Here is a 20,870-nt window from a genome sequence, read left to right as displayed (position 1 = left end):
AGTACATATTCCAGGGTACAGCCCCCAAGACCACAGAAGGGAGGGATTTGTCAGACATTGACCTGTAGAATAGGCAAATATTAAAGTGGATGATGTCAGCAGCTTGAGTCTTATCACATACCATGCCATAGTAATCCTATATCACATAATCCAAGATACAGACAAATGGGAGTACGCCAGTCGCAGCTCACAGGCCCATCATAATCCAATGACCGTGCATCTGGTGGTACGACACAAACATGTCAGTGTTGTGGCATAGGCACTGTGGCCTGTAATGATGAAACATCTACAGCTACATACAGCTCATACAAGAAGAGTGTTTAGCCAATGTGAAGGGTGAATTCCTTGCTCGCAATTGATGACTACATATGTCATACCTACATGATAACAAACATGATGCATTGGGCCCAACACAGCACACAAAACAAGTCTAACGTGCACTTCTGACCTTCCATCAAAACACTGTTCAAACTGCCTTGGCACAGGTCTAATATACCCCAAATCTGTGACCTACATTATCTGGGGCAATCTATGCCCACTTTGTATGTCAGAACAGCATCAGATACCTGCCAATGTCACAAATCTAAAATGCCCACTTGAGGATGTCATGGTGAAGGCACCTGTACAAAGACAAAACAAGCATTATAGACTTGAAAACATACCTATTACACAAATCACATAGCAAGCATCTGGAAATGAAATTTCATTGCAGTGAGACTGACTCAAACAAAGCAGCATCATCAAGGTGGTGATATATCAAAGGATAACTCTTCAAGCAGCCTTTGGCTTAATATTGCAGAGTATGAGCTTCATAGTTTTTGCTAAAACACTCAACTCCACACAGTCTCACAACTAAAGTTGATTGTACAGTCACAGTCATTACATCAAGTAACATACTTACATTCATGAAAAGTAGATGTTGATGAGATCTTCCTGCAAGTCCGTTCCTTCTGTTGTGTAGCCATTTTAGCTATAGCTCCATGCACATTATTTTAACATACTAGGCCAAGCCGATGTGCACCTTAACCTAGATATATTTTATTCGGCTTCATTTTATTATTGTTACAATAGCCACTTTTATAGTCTTGTTTTATTTTGTGTTTATCTAACTGTTTTCACCTAGGCCAGCACTCTGTTCTCAAACAAGACATTCTTGATAACTCTGTGCTTCTTCTTACATGTTAGAGGGAGATTCCAGCCAGAGAACCATGACTGCATGCTGTATGCTAGTCTAAGCTGTGGGAGAGCCACTGTGGCTATGCAACTCTGGCACTGTGCTCACTCCCTGTGCATCAACGGATCCTGTCATGTGGCAAATATGATGCTCTAGTGGAAAACCTGCCCTGAAAGCCTTATTTATTTCACTAGATTAGGAATGGGTACACAGGTAAATAATTACATAGTCCATATGGGCATTTAGCATCATTGTCAGTGTGTGTTTTGGACTCATGACACGCCCTTTAATCCCACAGCTCTTTTAACTTCGCACAGGTCATATTTGTCCTGTACAGGAGTATTGCATAACTGAGAGTCCCATAGTGAAAACAGGGTATTGAGTCCTGGGAGGCCATGATATGTGACTCAGTAGGCTGCTCACATAGCAGAAAATGTGCAGAGGTACAGGTACATACCACAGAAGCCTACTCCCTGAAGTGACATGAGTCTGCATTTGTTAGTCTACATGTACACATGGACAAGGAAGACACTTTCTGTAACCACCATGCCAGTCCCTTCATTGATACCCATGTGTAATGATGATTGTACTCTGGCAGTTGCCTGCAGGGACTGAATGCAGTGAGTCATTCTTGCAGAGTGTGAATGTGTTGGTCTATTCATGCCTAAGGAGTTCACCCTGCAGAAGCCACATAGGTGTGCAACGTTTCATTTTGGCTCACTTCACAGTACAGGTTGTGTTACCATGGGCTACCTGATGCCAATAAGCTTGCTTAGTCATTGTAGGCCATGAGCAGGGTAGTGGGTTAGTCTGCATATGGAAATATATATGTCTGTAGTCATGTCCCTGCACTTATTGGCTTGTGTGCTTCACACTTGGGGAGAATCGACAAATGGAAAAGTTCTAGCTTGATGTTACTGACATGTATGTGACTCAACCATTTGTGATGAAACCTGTAATTAAAATCTCTTGATTTGTGTTTTGCATCCATGCAAGTCCGTGCCCATCAATAGAAGGCACTATGGAGAACCATCGCCAAGAAGGTGTGGGCCCTGGGGATCCACAGCCACCGGAGCACCCACAGCAGTAAAAGGTGGGAAGACCTGAGATTCTGGGTGCGGAAAATTGCAGAGGTCCATCACTCTCTGTCCTTCCAACATGGGCAGGATACCTTTGGACCATGACCCCCTAATGGCCTTCATTCTGGCGGTGACCTATCCAGAGATTGATGGACATTTGAGGACAGCACAGCAGCTACAAGGGGGTGGGTACAGGACATATTCCTGCCTGTCACATTACCAAGTGGCTGTGTTAGGTTCTGACAGCTCCACTTGACTATTAGGGATGAGCCATGTATCACACAGCAGATAAGTGATTGCGTAAGCCACCGGAGCACCCACGGCAGTAAAAGGTGGGAAGACCTGAGATTCTGGGTGCGGAAAATTGCAGAGGTCCATCACTGTCTGTCCTTCCAACATGGGCAGGATACCTTTGGACCATGACCCCCTAATGGCCTTCATTCTGGCGGTGACCTATCCAGAGATTGATGGACATTTGAGGACAGCACAGCAGCTACAAGGGGGTGGGTACAGGACATATTCCTGCCTGTCACATTACCAAGTGACTGTGTTAGGTTCTGACAGCTCCACTTGACTATTAGGGATGAGCCATGTATCACACAGCAGATAAGTGATTGCGTAAGCATGTCATGTGTTGTATACAGATGTACCTTGCCTATTGGCCAAGGGACCTAGGACACAACTGTGGATAATCCACAAACAATTTTCTCTCCTACGACAACATATGGCTGTGTACAATGATCAATCTAGGACTGTTTGCTGTTGTAGTGTGTGTAAATTCAATGCAACAGCCCACTCCTCAATGTTACAAGCCAAAGGTAAGTAAGTGATGGATCACTGTCCTCAGCTATGTGTCTGGGTAAATGAGTATATTACCATCTGCCACCCAGAGGCTTGTTGTCTTCAGTGTATGACAGGTGCTGATGCCTCACTGCAGTCTGTAATGTGAAGATGGCCATCATGTCCACTGACATGATTTATGTGCCATCACTGTTGCCAACATTCCTTGTGCCTCCATGTCAGCATGTGTCCCTTTCTCATTAGCAAAACATTTGTAAGCTGTTGCTTCCTGCATGGTCTACCTGTGTTGATGGATGATGTCTGCATTCCCTCACATATATGTCCTTGGCAATGTAAGCCATTTACAATGGGGGTACATTTCATGTTGAGCCACATACAGGAGTGTGTCACCATTGTTTATTGGCTGACACATTCCCTCATGCATCATAGCATGCCATTTGGTATGTACAACTGCAGTAGCGATGAGGGACATGACAGGTAGGCCTAGAGTTTTGAGCCACAATGTGCAATTCTATTCCATTGAAGTGGCAGCATATAGTAAAGTACTTAGGACATGTGTAATGGGTAAAGTTTGTAATCTAACTGTGGCATGCATGATGGAGTGACTTTCAATTCTGTTGAAATTACATGTATTTGGGTACAAGCATTCATCCACAGATAGACATCTGGGTCTGCATGACCATAATGGAGACAAGGGTGTAGCTTCCAGTTGGGCAACATGTTGAAGGAATTCAACAACTACTTGCAAATTTTAGGGCCTCTCTAACATCCAAGGGACTAATGGCATCTACTGATGCACTCAGAGTATGTCATTGTAATGGGTGCCAGACATTAGTGGTGATTACCCATGCGGCTTGCTGATTCATTTTGTTGTGGATTTTGGGGCCATCTCTCCCTGACATATTGCACATGATATCTATTCTGTTCATTTCCATGAGACATGTTTGGCCTATCTGAGCAACATTACTAATACTTCAATGACTCTATCAAGACAAATATGACTTGGTGAAGTGTGTATTTTGGAACTGCTCCAGTGTGACATGAGTATTTCCACATCACCTTCTCCAGGCTAGTGTACTTTTGTCAGCAACATGACAGGATTTTGGAGCATCATTTCTTATTGTTGAGTCATTATTTATGTGACAAATAGATGTGTGCATGACCTTGTAAGGGATCTTTGGGAATGGACTTGGCATTTGCCTACTGTTGTATGATAACAGGTAAGTGAGGCCTGCTACATGGGGCACAGCTTTTAGGATGATGAGGTCTGCTACTAGTTTAATGGTTACTGTGAGTTTACAACTTAAACCATGCAATTGTAGTTCTCCGAAATCCTAATTGCCCTGTGGGCAACTGTTGACAGTTCAGATGGCATGCATGCATATGGTATCTCAAATGTATGGGGCACTTAGGTGTAGTTTGTTGCTGGGGCCTACTTGACATCATGGTAATGTTTAGCAATCAGAGCTATTGTTCAAGTGTGGTCATTGACATGTGATGACCCTATTTCCCTTTGTATTTGCAACCTCAGCACCAGCAAATAAAGGAGACAGGGCACAGCCGAGTAGGGGTGTATCTGGCCTTGGGACTCCAGTTCAAGATACAACAGACACAGAAGGATCCAGTGGCCAGTAGGGTAGGGGGAGTGCCATGGGGGGGGGTGAGACTGGAAAATCAAAATCTTCCTCCAGTGGACACTCCCTAGTGGTGCCAAACCCATCTGGGCATACCCCTGTACCATCTTTGTCCACTACCTCCCCCAGCACTGCCACCTCCCAGCACCCAAGACACACAAACGCACACACTCACCCACCCAAACACAAGCATACCTTCCACATGCACGCTCCCATGACATCCACACTAACACAGCTGACAACCACTCCCTCATCCTCCCAATCCCGAATCCCTTCTGCTGCCCTTTCCCGTGTCCCTGAGAAAGTTTTTCTGTTTGACCTTGACCTTTGCAATGTTCCCTCCATCCCATGCCAAACCAAAGAAGCTCCGATTCACCTCCCAAATCCTCCCATCCACCTCTCAGTCCTCCCCAGTCAACCCTGCCTCCCCTGGAAGCACCCATACCCCTGCCCCAAAGAAGGTCACCTCTCCCAAAAAGCAGTCCACCCCTCCCAAACCCAAGACCAAACCCACCCATCCCAAATTCACCCTCCCCCAAAGATGATTCCTGAGGTGTCTGCATATTTTATGCCCCTTCCTGTGGTGGTTCCCTGGCAGTTATGAGTCAAGTCACAGCACCATGATATGCCCGTGCTAGGACAATTGGCTAATGGCCTTGGACTTAACAAAATTTGCAGTTAATAAACCCAAAGAGCTGTTTTCTTGGATATACATTTGTCCTGCAATTCCTTTTCTACATTTATGCTGGTCGTGAGTGACTTGTGTTGTTGGCCTACAGTTCTGCGTATTTCAGCCTGCTTGGTGATCCATTTGCTGTTGTTTGCAGTATCTGACTTTGTGAACATTGCTGGTGCCCCCCAAGACAAGGGTATATGTTGACTGTATGTGAAGGTGTGTGTACATGCAATAGTGGTGTCATGGCATTGTGTACTGTTTGGTATGGTTAGTATTTCATCTGGTGTTGTCCAATGTGAGCATGTATGGTGTTAGACTTGTCCACCTCATATGGATTATGGATTCATCTAATGTGTGGCAGCTTGAGTTTTGTTTGTGCAGAAATGGAGTGTGTACAATTGTGCTACCATTGTTTGCATTTGACTAAGCATGTGTCCATTTAGCTGTGTGTACCTTGCAGCTACATCATGTAGAGGTATGTCCTATCTAATTGGATTTGTATGTGCTTTGTTGCCTTGCACTTCCACATTGTGCAGACAGGCATGTAATTTGAGTTTAGCATTGTTTGTCTCTGAGATACATGTAGGGCCAGTTCCTGTGCAAATGTTGTTTAAGGGGCATGTGCAAAGTGGTATGTGCACCAGTGCAGCCTCCTTCCCTGAGTGTTCTAGATGCCCTATCCCTGTTGTGCGGGAATTGTTTGCATAGTGATGTTTGTATATTTCTCTCCCTATCTAATGTGCATCCCATTGTCCTTCCATTGTCTTGCAATGTGGGTGATGAGTGTGTTCATCGCAGGGCTGTTTGATGGTAGTGGTGTTTGTGTTCCATGCCACATACACAAATTTATGGGGGTAGGGTGTATAGGAGGGATGCTGTGGGCCAGCAGGGTTAGGCCACGTTTTGGGGGGTCTATCAGGTCCAAAGGCATGCTGGGCCAGGTCTTGACCGAACTCCGGGAAATAAAGCAGCTACAGAAGGACATCCATAGGGATATGAATGAACAGTGAGAGGCTCACAATACCAACATGGCCTCCCTAACAGGGGTGAAGGAGGACCTTAACACCACCCTGAGCAGGGCTCTACAACACCATTCTTACCCTTCCCTTGGCGTATCAACACCAGGCACTTCTTCATCAGTGCTAGCCACGGGAAGGGAGGCCCTGCCAGAGCAACAAGCCCCAGACACCCCTGCAGCAGTAGATAGTCCCACCCACCATTCAAGCGGGGACTTCCGACAAAGAGTGCAAAAGGAGCGGATGGCAAGACACCCACCACTGCCAGAAAGTGACCTCTTCCTAAACTATCTCCTTTGTGTGCCACACATTCACTCTATTGACTGATCCTGAACTATCCACCAGTTCCAATGGGAGAGGTATTCCGGACGTTGGACTCCCAGTGGTGTGGCATATACTCCAGTGATTACATTCACCATGACTGACACCTTCACTTCATTCTTTTGTATTTTTTACTGTCCAAACTGTATTTACTGCATCAGCACTGTAGTAAATTCACCCATCACAAACTCATTGTCTCCTTGCTTAATCTCAACAGTTTGCTATGTAGAGATGTAAGATCATGGGAACCATATGATAAAGACATGATTACATGTGCAAGGAGAGATATGTCATAGGTACACAGTATCCTACTCAGGATTACAGCCATTAAGCACAAACACATTAGTACAAGTGTCTGGGCACAACGGACATTTTATTCCAGTGTACAGTATATAGGCTGTCCATATGTCTAGACATTTGTGAAATAAGAATGTGTGACTCATACTGAGACAGAGTACATATTCCAGGGTACAGCCCCCAAGACCACAGAAGGGAGGGATTTGTCAGACATTGACCTGTAGAATAGGCAAATATTAAAGTGGATGATGTCAGCAGCTTGAGTCTTATCACATACCATGCCAAAGTAATCCTATATCACATAATCCAAGATACAGACAAATGGGAGTACGCCAGTCGCAGCTCACAGGCCCATCATAATCCAATGACCGTGCATCTGGTGGTACGACACAAACATGTCAGTGTTGTGGCATAGGCACTGTGGCCTGTAATGATGAAACATCTACAGCTACATACAGCTCATACAAGAAGAGTGTTTAGCCAATGTGAAGGGTGAATTCCTTGCTCGCAATTGATGACTACATATGTCATACCTACATGATAACAAACATGATGCATTGGGCCCAACACAGCACACAAAACAAGTCTAACGTGCACTTCTGACCTTCCATCAAAACACTGTTCAAACTGCCTTGGCACAGGTCTAATATACCCCAAATCTGTGACCTACATTATCTGGGGCAATCTATGCCCACTTTGTATGTCAGAACAGCATCAGATACCTGCCAATGTCACAAATCTAAATGCCCACTTGAGGATGTCATGGTGAAGGCACCTGTACAAAGACAAAACAAGCATTATAGACTTGAAAACATACCTATTACACAAATCACATAGCAAGCATCTGGAAATGAAATTTCATTGCAGTGAGACTGACTCAAACAAAGCAGCATCATCAAGGTGGTGATATATCAAAGGATAACTCTTCAAGCAGCCTTTGGCTTAATATTGCAGAGTATGAGCTTCATAGTTTTTGCTAAAACACTCAACTCCACACAGTCTCACAACTAAAGTTGATTGTACAGTCACAGTCATTACATCAAGTAACATACTTACATTCATGAAAAGTAGATGTTGATGAGATCTTCCTGCAAGTCCGTTCCTTCTGTTGTGTAGCCATTTTAGCTATAGCTCCATGCACGTTATTTTAACATACTAGGCCAAGCCGATGTGCACCTTAACCTAGATATATTTTATTCGGCTTCATTTTATTATTGTTACAATAGCCACTTTTATAGTCTTGTTTTATTTTGTGTTTATCTAACTGTTTTCACCTAGGCCAGCACTCTGTTCTCAAACAAGACATTCTTGATAACTCTGTGCTTCTTCTTACATGTTAGAGGGAGATTCCAGCCAGAGAACCATGACTGCATGCTGTATGCTAGTCTAAGCTGTGGGAGAGCCACTGTGGCTATGCAACTCTGGCACTGTGCTCACTCCCTGTGCATCAACGGATCCTGTCATGTGGCAAATATGATGCTCTAGTGGAAAACCTGCCCTGAAAGCCTTATTTATTTCACTAGATTAGGAATGGGTACACAGGTAAATAATTACATAGTCCATATGGGCATTTAGCATCATTGTCAGTGTGTGTTTTGGACTCATGACACGCCCTTTAATCCCACAGCTCTTTTAACTTCGCACAGGTCATATTTGTCCTGTACAGGAGTATTGCATAACTGAGAGTCCCATAGTGAAAACAGGGTATTGAGTCCTGGGAGGCCATGATATGTGACTCAGTAGGCTGCTCACATAGCAGAAAATGTGCAGTGGTACAGGTACATACCACAGAAGCCTACTCCCTGAAGTGACATGAGTCTGCATTTGTTAGTCTACATGTACACATGGACAAGGAAGACACTTTCTGTAACCACCATGCCAGTCCCTTCATTGATACCCATGTGTAATGATGATTGTACTCTGGCAGTTGCCTGCAGGGACTGAATGCAGTGAGTCATTCTTGCAGAGTGTGAATGTGTTGGTCTATTCTTGCCTAAGGAGTTCACCCTGCAGAAGCCACATAGGTGTGCAACGTTTCATTTTGGCTCACTTCACAGTACAGGTTGTGTTACCATGGGCTACCTGATGCCAATAAGCTTGCTTAGTCATTGTAGGCCATGAGCAGGGTAGTGGGTTAGTCTGCATATGGAAATATATATGTCTGTAGTCATGTCCCTGCACTTATTGGCTTGTGTGCTTCACACTTGGGGAGAATCGACAAATGGAAAAGTTCTAGCTTGATGTTACTGACATGTATGTGACTCAACCATTTGTGATGAAACCTGTAATTAAAATCTCTTGATTTGTGTTTTGCATCCATGCAAGTCAGTGCCCATCAATAGAAGGCACTATGGAGAACCATCGCCAAGAAGGTGTGGGCCCTGGGGATCCACAGCCACCGGAGCACCCACAGCAGTAAAAGGTGGGAAGACCTGAGATTCTGGGTGCGGAAAATTGCAGAGGTCCATCACTCTCTGTCCTTCCAACATGGGCAGGATACCTTTGGACCATGACCCCCTAATGGCCTTCATTCTGGCGGTGACCTATCCAGAGATTGATGGACATTTGAGGACAGCACAGCAGCTACAAGGGGGTGGGTACAGGACATATTCCTGCCTGTCACATTACCAAGTGGCTGTGTTAGGTTCTGACAGCTCCACTTGACTATTAGGGATGAGCCATGTATCACACAGCAGATAAGTGATTGCGTAAGCATGTCATGTGTTGTATACAGATGTACCTTGCCTATTGGCCAAGGGACCTAGGACACAACTGTGGATAATCCACAAACAATTTTCTCTCCTACGACAACATATGGCTGTGTACAATGATCAATCTAGGACTGTTTGCTGTTGTAGTGTGTGTAAATTCAATGCAACAGCCCACTCCTCAATGTTATAAGCCAAAGGTAAGTAAGTGATGGATCACTGTCCTCAGCTATGTGTCTGGGTAAATGAGTATATTACCATCTGCCACCCAGAGGCTTGTTGTCTTCAGTGTATGACAGGTGCTGATGCCTCACTGCAGTCTGTAATGTGAAGATGGCCATCATGTCCACTGACATGATTTATGTGCCATCACTGTTGCCAACATTCCTTGTGCCTCCATGTCAGCATGTGTCCCTTTCTCATTAGCAAAACATTTGTAAGCTGTTGCTTCCTGCATGGTCTACCTGTGTTGATGGATGATGTCTGCATTCCCTCACATATATGTCCTTGGCAATGTAAGCCATTTACAATGGGGGTACATTTCATGTTGAGCCACATACAGGAGTGTGTCACCATTGTTTATTGGCTGACACATTCCCTCATGCATCATAGCATGCCATTTGGTATGTACAACTGCAGTAGCGATGAGGGACATGACAGGTAGGCCTAGAGTTTTGAGCCACAATGTGAAATTCTATTCCATTGAAGTGGCAGCATATAGTAAAGTACTTAGGACATGTGTAATGGGTAAAGTTTGTAATCTAACTGTGGCATGCATGATGGAGTGACTTTCAATTCTGTTGAAATTACATGTATTTGGGTACAAGCATTCATCCACAGATAGACATCTGGGTCTGCATGACCATAATGGAGACAAGGGTGTAGCTTCCAGTTGGGCAACATGTTGAAGGAATTCAACAACTACTTGCAAATTTTAGGGCCTCTCTAACATCCAAGGGACTAATGGCATCTACTGATGCACTCAGAGTATGTCATTGTAATGGGTGCCAGACATTAGTGGTGATTACCCATGCGGCTTGCTGATTCATTTTGTTGTGGATTTTGGGGCCATCTCTCCCTGACATATTGCACATGATATCTATTCTGTTCATTTCCATGAGACATGTTTGGCCTATCTGAGCAACATTAGTAATACTTCAATGACTCTATCAAGACAAATATGACTTGGTGAAGTGTGTATTTTGGAACTGCTCCAGTGTGACATGAGTATTTCCACATCACCTTCTCCAGGCTAGTGTACTTTTGTCAGCAACATGACAGGATTTTGGAGCATCATTTCTTATTGTTGAGTCATTATTTATGTGACAAATAGATGTGTGCATGACCTTGTAAGGGATCTTTGGGAATGGACTTGGCATTTGCCTACTGTTGTATGATAACAGGTAAGTGAGGCCTGCTACATGGGGCACAGCTTTTAGGATGATGAGGTCTGCTACTAGTTTAATGGTTACTGTGAGTTTACAACTTAAACCATGCAATTGTAGTTCTCCGAAATCCTAATTGCCCTGTGGGCAACTGTTGACAGTTCAGATGGCATGCATGCATATGGTATCTCAAATGTATGGGGCACTTAGGTGTAGTTTGTTGCTGGGGCCTACTTGACATCATGGTAATGTTTAGCAATCAGAGCTATTGTTCAAATGTGGTCATTGACATGTGATGACCCTATTTCCCTTTGTATTTGCAACCTCAGCACCAGCAAATAAAGGAGACAGGGCACAGCCGAGTAGGGGTGTATCTGGCCTTGGGACTCCAGTTCAAGATACAACAGACACAGAAGGATCCAGTGGCCAGTAGGGTAGGGGGAGTGCCATGGGGGGGGGTGAGACTGGAAAATCAAAATCTTCCTCCAGTGGACACTCCCTAGTGGTGCCAAACCCATCTGGGCATACCCCTGTACCATCTTTGTCCACTACCTCCCCCAGCACTGCCACCTCCCAGCACCCAAGACACACAAACGCACACACTCACCCACCCAAACACAAGCATACCTTCCACATGCACGCTCCCATGACATCCACACTAACACAGCTGACAACCACTCCCTCATCCTCCCAATCCCGAATCCCTTCTGCTGCCCTTTCCCGTGTCCCTAAGAAAGTTTTTCTGTTTGACCTTGACCTTTGCAATGTTCCCTCCATCCCATGCCAAACCAAAGAAGCTCCGATTCACCTCCCAACTCCTCCCATCCACCTCTCAGTCCTCCCCAGTCAACCCTGCCTCCCCTGGAAGCACCCATACCCCTGCCCCAAAGAAGGTCACCTCTCCCAAATAGCAGTCCACCCCTCCCAAACCCAAGACCAAACCCACCCATCCCAAATTCACCCTCCCCCAAAGATGATTCCTGAGGTGTCTGCATATTTTATGCCCCTTCCTGTGGTGGTTCCCTGGCAGTTATGAGTCAAGTCACAGCACCATGATATGCCCGTGCTAGGACAATTGGCTAATGGCCTTGGACTTAACAAAATTTGCAGTTAATAAACCCAAAGAGCTGTTTTCTTGGATATACATTTGTCCTGCAATTCCTTTTCTACATTTATGCTGGTCGTGAGTGACTTGTGTTGTTGGCCTACAGTTCTGCGTATTTCAGCCTGCTTGGTGATCCATTTGCTGTTGTTTGCAGTATCTGACTTTGTGAACATTGCTGGTGCCCCCCAAGACAAGGGTATATGTTGACTGTATGTGAAGGTGTGTGTACATGCAATAGTGGTGTCATGGCATTGTGTACTGTTTGGTATGGTTAGTATTTCATCTGGTGTTGTCCAATGTGAGCATGTATGGTGTTAGACTTGTCCACCTCATATGGATTATGGATTCATCTAATGTGTGGCAGCTTGAGTTTTGTTTGTGCAGAAATAGAGTGTGTACAATTGTGCTACCATTGTTTGCATTTGACTAAGCATGTGTCCATTTAGCTGTGTGTACCTTGCAGCTACATCATGTAGAGGTATGTCCTATCTAATTGGATTTGTATGTGCTTTGTTGCCTTGCACTTCCACATTGTGCAGACAGGCATGTAATTTGAGTTTAGCATTGTTTGTCTCTGAGATACATGTAGGGCCAGTTCCTGTGCAAATGTTGTTTAAGGGGCATGTGCAAAGTGGTATGTGCACCAGTGCAGCCTCCTTCCCTGAGTGTTCTAGATGCCCTATCCCTGTTGTGCGGGAATTGTTTGCATAGTGATGTTTGTATATTTCTCTCCCTATCTAATGTGCATCCCATTGTCCTTCCATTGTCTTGCAATGTGGGTGATGAGTGTGTTCATCGCAGGGCTGTTTGATGGTAGTGGTGTTTGTGTTCCATGCCACATCCACAAATTTATGTCTTGAATGTGAGGACAGTCTATGGCATGTGAGAAATGTGAATGTATGAGTAGTATTTGTAGCTGTGATGTTGGTATGTTTTGGGATTTGTGTGAAACAATGTTGTATACACTTCACTGTCCCTGTGCCTGGGATGAGCAGATGTGTGTTTTTGTGTAGTGTTACCGTGCAGTGTGGGTGACCTGTCCAAAGAGGCATTTTGTGACTGTGAATGTGTCCTTCTTTGTGTTTGATTCCGACACAGGACACAATGAAAAGTGTACTTATTGCCAGTAGCGTGACCCCCATATGATGTGGATGACGGCACAATGATCTGTTGTTAAGAATAATGACACAGGTAGGTGTGTGTACTTACAGTCGGTTGCACTCGCTGTGGTGTGGATTTTATGCTCCATCGATGATAAGCAGCAGTGTTAGTGGGTGTGTGATGGGATTAATGGTGGCACCGGACATGCGAGGCTGCCTGCAGGTTAGTGACTCCCTTTATACTGCCTGTTTCCACCTGCTGAGACATGGGGGTTGGACCGCCACTGTCACACTGGCGGTGTGCAACCTCATAATGTGTCGGTGGCAACACATGCTCTGCCGGCCTGTTTGTGCTGCCTCGTGACCGCATTGGTCTGTGCTGCCAGACTGCAGGCTCCTTTGCTCCATAGGCTAGCATGACTTGCAATACAGCATTCTGACCACCATCCCAATAACAGTTGGACCGCCAACACCGCCATGGCGGTCCATGGAGCACCAAACTCATAATGAGGCCCTGAGTCCTTATTAAGATCAAATTAATCCACTGTTGCATTACGAAGCTCAGAATGGAACACCTCATCATGTAATGCCATAGTGCAGACGCTCCACGGGCGCTCCAGGGGGTCTGAACAGGGAATGAGTAGGATGAGTTTAACCAGGGAGTGATCAGATAATGGACGTAGGAGGTGCACAGTCGAGTCTGATGAGTGCAAAGCTGATGCCAATATGAATCAGAAATCGATGCAAGACCATGTATTATGAGGAGCGGAATAAAATGTGTATGCCAGAGCAAAGTGCTGGTGGGTATGCGAGGGATAGCATAGAGCGTAGATGTCAGATAGGTCTTGCAGCACCTGCAGGGAGCAAGGCTTGCCATTAGTAGGGTGAGGGGCTGTGGTATCAAGTTATGGGTCTTGGAGCAGCTTAGAGTTCCCACCTAGAATAATGTGATCAGCTTCCTCCCTGTATAGTAGTGTCTGCAGTGTCAGAAATAATTTTGTGGAGTCTGCACTTGAGGCATATACGTTAAGTAATAATAACTTGTGCCCCGCTAGGTTGCCAGCCATCAGTAGGTATCACTCTTGGTCGTCAGTGAGGGTATGATGCAGTTGGAAGTGAAGATTACTATGTATGAGTATGCATGTCCCACAGGAGTAGGAGCTGAAACTAGTGAAGTACTTGTGTTGACCCCAGTGTTTAGCAAATGGGTACTGTGGAGCCAGTGCCAAGTGCATCTCCTGAGGGAGTGCTACCTGGACAGCGTGTGTATTAAAAAATTGCATAACCTTCTTCCCTTTCTAGTGATTATTGAGTCCCCTGATAATCCAGGATAGGAGTGTAATGTCCAGCGTAGGCGTTTGGTGATCATTTGATTCGTTATTTGTAGATGCAAAACTCGGATGTTTATATCTGGCATGGGTCATCGTGAATGCAAATACTAAGTCAATCAAAAACAACAGATCAGACAAATAACCACCACCCCGCTTCCCCTCTCCCAAACCAGGCAAAAGCATACCTTGTGATTCCCCACCATACCAACAAAAGAGTACCAATTTCCAAACAGAGATAAGGCTGGTGTCAACTTCATACGTTTGAAGTTCACCGAGCAGTGATCATTTCAGAGATATGGTTTTAGCAGTGGTTGTGGTTCGAGACAGCCTGTGGAGGGCTGACCGCACCCCAAACAAGGGCAGGGCTTGGTCAATCCTAGGGTAGGGGGTTCGTAACCAAGGTTGAGGTGTAAATGATGATGATCAGTCCTGGTAGGAGCGGCTCACAGCAGGGCATCCTTAGAGTATTTCTTACAGAATTCCACCAAGTCTGTTGGCATGTTGAAGATTCATGCTTTACCATCAGCATCGGTTTGAAGTTTTGCAGGGTACAACATGCCATACGGTAGTCCCAACTTGCAGAGTGCATTTTTGGCATCTTGGAATTTGCACCTTTCATCCTGAACTGCCATTGTGAATTCAGGATATGTGAAAATCTTTTTGCCCTGATATTGAAACAGGGCCTTCTCTTATACTAGTCAGAGCGCCACATCGCGATCCTGATAATTCAAGAGGAGGGCAATAATGGGGCAGGGAGGATCTTCAGGCACTGAGGAAGGGCTGTGAGCTTGGTGAAGTTGCTTCGATCCATCAGCTCTGACAAGCGCTCCACAGAGAGGTCCATTCGGCCAGTGGCTGTCATTTCGGCAATGCCCATTAATAATATCTTGTTACACCATCGCCTAGCTTCAAGGTCTTCATTCTTGATAGCAACTGTGCGTAGTCAGGATTCCAACTCTTCAAGCCTCTTATCCATTTTGGCAGCAAGGTCATCAATACTTGATATGTTCGCCTCTGCTGTGTCCAATCTGGTGACTTGTTTATCAAGGTGCTCTTCCATGCGGTCCAGTCGGCTGGTGATGGTGTCAAATCTGACATAGATGGCCTGAAAGCACGCACCTAGCTCAGACAAGATGGTGGCGACATTGGCCTTTTGGTCTGTCCCATTGCCTCCGGAAGCCCCTCCTCCATTGTTAATAGTGGCTCCTGTGATGATGACTTTCTCTGATTTTTGCCCCCAAATGGCAGCTTCTGTTGCTTGGGATCATCCCGCACCATAGTCAATAGGGGAATAGAATAGACTCTAAGAAAAGTCAGTCAATATCAGCTGAATAGGAGAGTAGGAGACGCTGCCCCGGGTACCCAGGCGTGAAGAAGAGTACCCCCCCAATTCCTGTAATGTCGAGATCAGGCTCCACTAGTGGAGTGCCGGTGAGCATAGCTTCAGCCCACCACACCAATGGGCTGGTATCTAAGGGGAAACAAATGGGGTACCCTAGCATATAGTGGCACCTGTCATTGCAACCACCACCAGCAAGCTGTCTAGCAGGGCTTACCGTGACAGCAGCAGCACAGACAGTGGCTTGAAAAGTCCCCACCCAGCTAGGGCCGGAAGTTGGGTCCTGCTGTAGCCAGAAAGGTCACAATAAAAGTGGGGGGGGTTGATCAGCACAGCAGTTTAGGAGGTGCAGTGGGGATAGTCCAGCTAGGTGAGTAGTAGGTACAAGTATGGTTTACAGGCCTTAAACAAAAAGGGGCAGTCTTACCTCCTCTCAATGTGTTCTCTCCATTCATATGTGAGGGCCTAACCAGGCTCGCAGCAGGGCTATCAGACTAAAATTAGTCTCTAAACCCCAGTCAGAAGAGCACATGCCTTAGGGCCATTTCTGTGCAGCAGCAGTCCTAGGTGGTGTCGGGGGAGATGACTGCAGGCGAGGATTACAAAGGCAGGATCAGCACTCAAGTTGGGCCGCACCATGCGGCCCACATATCCTGCGCCTCAGGCTCACCCACAGCCCCTGTTGCCATGGGTCCTCTACGGTGTGAGGACAGCACTAGAAGGCTGCAGCTTTGTGTTTGGTAATCAAGCCCCTAAACAGCACAAGGATGCCTGGAGCCTGACCACACAGCAGGCACTCCACACTGCAGCAATTGGAGAATCAGTTCGGCAAGCCCTTACGCTGAGCGGCAATTGTGGTCGCTGGCATAGCCAGGCAACCATTCTCATGATGAGGCAGGATTGTCACCGGCTATGTTCAGAATTTTGTGAACAGACCTATTAGTACATAGGTTGGTTCACAAACTTTCTTTCCATTTGCAAAATGTCAGTGTGTAATTCGTAACCAGTTTTTGCAGATGAAAATGTCATACATCAGGCTCTAGGTTGCACAGCAGAACTGCTAGGGGTGGTTGTTAGACTGATATTCTCCCAAACATCTTTCCTTCACTCCCTTACTTTGCTTAAGCTTGTTTTGTTGCCACTAGGACTCTGTGCACCTGACCCCATCTAACTAGTGCTAAAGTGTTTGTGCTTTTGCCCTAAAACATGTTAAAATTGGCCTTCACCTTTTTGACATATTTCATTTACTTACAAGTCCAGAGTAAATAATACTCCAGGTACCCAGGTCTTGAGGATCCCTAGGGGACAGACAAACTTATTGCGCCACCCAAAGGAGCCCTGTAAAGCATGTCTCAGGCTTGTCACTGCAGTCTGTAGTTAAGTTCTAAACTGACATTTTGACCTGGCAAAATAAACAACTGCCAGGCCTAAACCTTCCTTTTTTATACTTATAGGTAACACCTAAAATAACCCTAAAACTTGTCAGACAGGGTGAATGGTATTTAAAAAGTAGGACATGTGGGTTTACTTTTTACATATGTAGTTTTCCTGCTGCAAGTCTATCTCGCTCTTAGACTAACATTGGGTGGCCTTATTATTATACTAGATAAGTGTTAAATTCAGATTGGGAGCAGCAAGAAATTATGTTTACACTAAAATGAATCGTAATTTAAATTCCTCTTTAATGGTAAAGTTCGATTTAAGTTACAATTTTGTAGATGTGACTTTTAGAAATTTGGCATTTTTCTGCCCAAACCAGTTGTGCCTTTCTGACAGTGTCCTGCGGCACATGAATCACTCTGCAGCTGTGGGTTGTGTATTGCATCCAGTAAGAGAGCCAAAGGAATCCTGGGTGTAATGGGAGACCGTTTCCCTTACAGGACTGCTGGGGAGGAGTTGTACACTGCCAAGATTATACTTCAAAGCGTGCTAATACCAGGCCTGACCTTGCCTTTGTCACCCTAGACAGTTTGGAGCCAAACCCAGGGGAAGCGTAAGAACTAACCAGAGATAGGTTTGGGGATGGGTCAGAGATTTTCCCCCTCCCAAAGACTAGCACCAGGTATTCATTTGGAAACTCAAGAACATCTCATAAGAACACTCTAGGACCTGTGGAAGTTTCATAAGTAGGACTGCCCGGCTGTCCGAGGAAGATGGACAATCCTGCTGACACAAGAATGATTGCACCTGCTTGCCTTGATCCCAGGCCACCCAAACTGGGTCCAAGGGTCAGTTGGCTGACCTCCTATGTGAGCTACAGGGACTCAACAAGCTTCCTGGGGACTCTCTGCAACTGCCCAGCTAACTAGCACCAACTGGGCCTGCCTGGATATGCCTGAGCCCTACTAATGGCCTCTGCTAGAGTGAGCCGTGAACCTAAGAGAAGCACCCAGATCCTGGATCCTTAGCTAGTATCAGTAAGAAATCCGGTTGAAGAAAATATGAAAGTATGGAAGTTTAGGGCTCCCTGTGTATTTAAAGTGACCTTTTTGCACAGAAAATCAAATACCTGTGACAACAGCCAGCTGGACCTGCTCTTTGTGGCAACAATGACCTTCTGTGTAGATTGGTAATGCTCAACCTGCAAATTCCACCAAGGGAAACATCCTTTACCATGCAGTCCTTACCAAACAGTTCAATTACCATACAGTCTTTACCATGCATATGCCTTAACGCATGTACCACGCATATGTCTTATCCCAAATTCCTTTACCATGCTAGATTGATAAGAATATATAAGAATGGTTACTTTTTCTTAATTTAATTCAGTGTCTATATTTTGCAAATATACATATTAAAATGTGAAACATTCATATAAAACTCTTGTAATATAGTTTTAGGAGCAGGATGTAAGGGATATTGGGTAATGTGTGGGGAAGTGTGTTGATACTTAGGTATCATTAATTATGTACTCTATTTAATAAATATTGTATTATTTTTAAAATAATTATTGAAAAAAAATAAAAATAACAAAATAATGTTTTAAGTGCAGGATGCAAGGGATATAAGGATAATGGGATAATGGGTTGAAAAGTGAATGAATACCCATGCATCAACTATGATACCCAGGTATTTATGTAATCTATTTAATACTTATTATATTATTTATAAAATAATAATTGCAAATAAAATGTAAAATAGCAAAATAATGTTTTAGTAGTGGGATGTAATGAATATAGGGTTATTAGGTTGGGAATTGTATTAATACCCAGGAACCAATTGTAATCTTTGAAATTATTTATGTAATCTATTTAATTAATATTGTATTATTTTTAAATATTTTATTAGAAAGGATTTAAAAATAACAAAATTAGGAGCAGGACATAAAGGATATAGTGGCAATGGGTGGCAAAGTGTGTCAAAACACAGGTGTTAGAAAAGGCCCTCTCTGCAGGCTTACCCCCAAACTTGCCTTTTTCCCTCTCTATTTTTCTGAATTCATTGTTGTTGGCTGGGCACTATACCAGTGCTAACTAGTGATAAAGTGCATGTGCTCTCTGCTTAAAATATGGTAACATTGGCTTCTCCACAATTGGCATATTTAGTTTACATATAAGTCCATAGTAAAGTGGGCTACGTGTGTCCAGTGCCTGTATATTAAATGCTACTAGTGGGCCTGCAGCACTAATTGAGTGACATACTTTATTAACCCTTCAAACATGTCACAGGCCTGCCATTGCAGAGCCTGTGTGTGTAGATGTAAACTGCCTTGTTAACCTGGCAAGTTAACCCTCTTGCCAAACTGAAACCTTCATTTTTAACACATGTAGGTCACCCCTATGGTAAATCCCTGGAGAGCCCATGGGCAGAGTACAGTGTATTTAAAAAGTCGAACATGTACTTTTAAGTTGTACATGTCCTAATAGTGAAAAACTCTTAAATTCATTTTTCACTACCACATGGCCTATCTCTCCCATTGGATAATGTTGGGATTACCTAATTACATTTTATAAGTGTAATTTCCAATTGACAAGACAAGGGGGCCCTTAGTTTAATGTCTCTGGAATCACAATTTAAAATCCAAACTTATGTTGATGTCAGATTTTAAATTGTAATTTTGAATATGCCACTTTTAGAAAGTTTGCATTTTTTTTACTTTAACCATCTTATGCCTTCTACCTGTCTCGGAATACACATCTGGGTGTGTGACAGCTGGGGTCTTGTGTATTTCTTTCAGACAGCCACGCACAAAAGGAGCTTAGGTGAGACTGATGGGACATCCACAGGCTGATGAGCCATCGTGGGCAGGTTGGGAGGGAGGAGCTGACACACCTGAAAGGGTTATGTCCTGATCACACACAAAGGGCCACATAACACCCTGTAGTAAGTCTGCTCCAAGGGCAGGAAGGGCAGGGCCACTGCAGTTCAGAGGCCTCTCTTTTGAAGTCTCCCAACTTCAAAGACACCACTGGGTATACGAAGTGGACCTCAAACACATCAAACTCAGTACAATTCTGAACTTGTGGATACCCTGCCAGGAAGAAGGACTGCGGTGCTGCTGAAAGGACTGCCACTCCATTGGACTCTGCTGGACTCCTTCTCTGGGGTGCTGACCTTCTGGTTGTTGCCCTCCTTGCCTGGTGGTAAGAAGGACTGGGCCTACATCTTTCCAACCCAGAACCAGAGAGACCCCAAGGACTTGCTGGCTTGCCTCCTATTCTTCTGATTCTCAAGGACACAAAAGACTTTCAACACATTTGTGAGAGCTTCGAGACCTATCTTCAACCAGCTCCTAACCCACAAGAGGTCCCTCTCCAGTCCTGGGCCTTTGGAACTGGTTTTTGGCTCCTGAAAACAAGCCTTTGGTCTGTTCATGACTACACCTGAACCCACCTGCACTGTAACCATGCTGCTCACACAAATAATCAGCAGGAGCTGCTGCAAGTTTGCCTCTTCACACAGCA

Source organism: Pleurodeles waltl, chromosome 10, assembly GCF_031143425.1.
Source record: "Pleurodeles waltl isolate 20211129_DDA chromosome 10, aPleWal1.hap1.20221129, whole genome shotgun sequence".
Lineage (NCBI taxonomy): Eukaryota > Metazoa > Chordata > Amphibia > Caudata > Salamandridae > Pleurodeles > Pleurodeles waltl.
The sequence above is the reverse complement of the archived record's forward strand: the minus strand, read 5'-3'. Positions refer to the sequence as shown.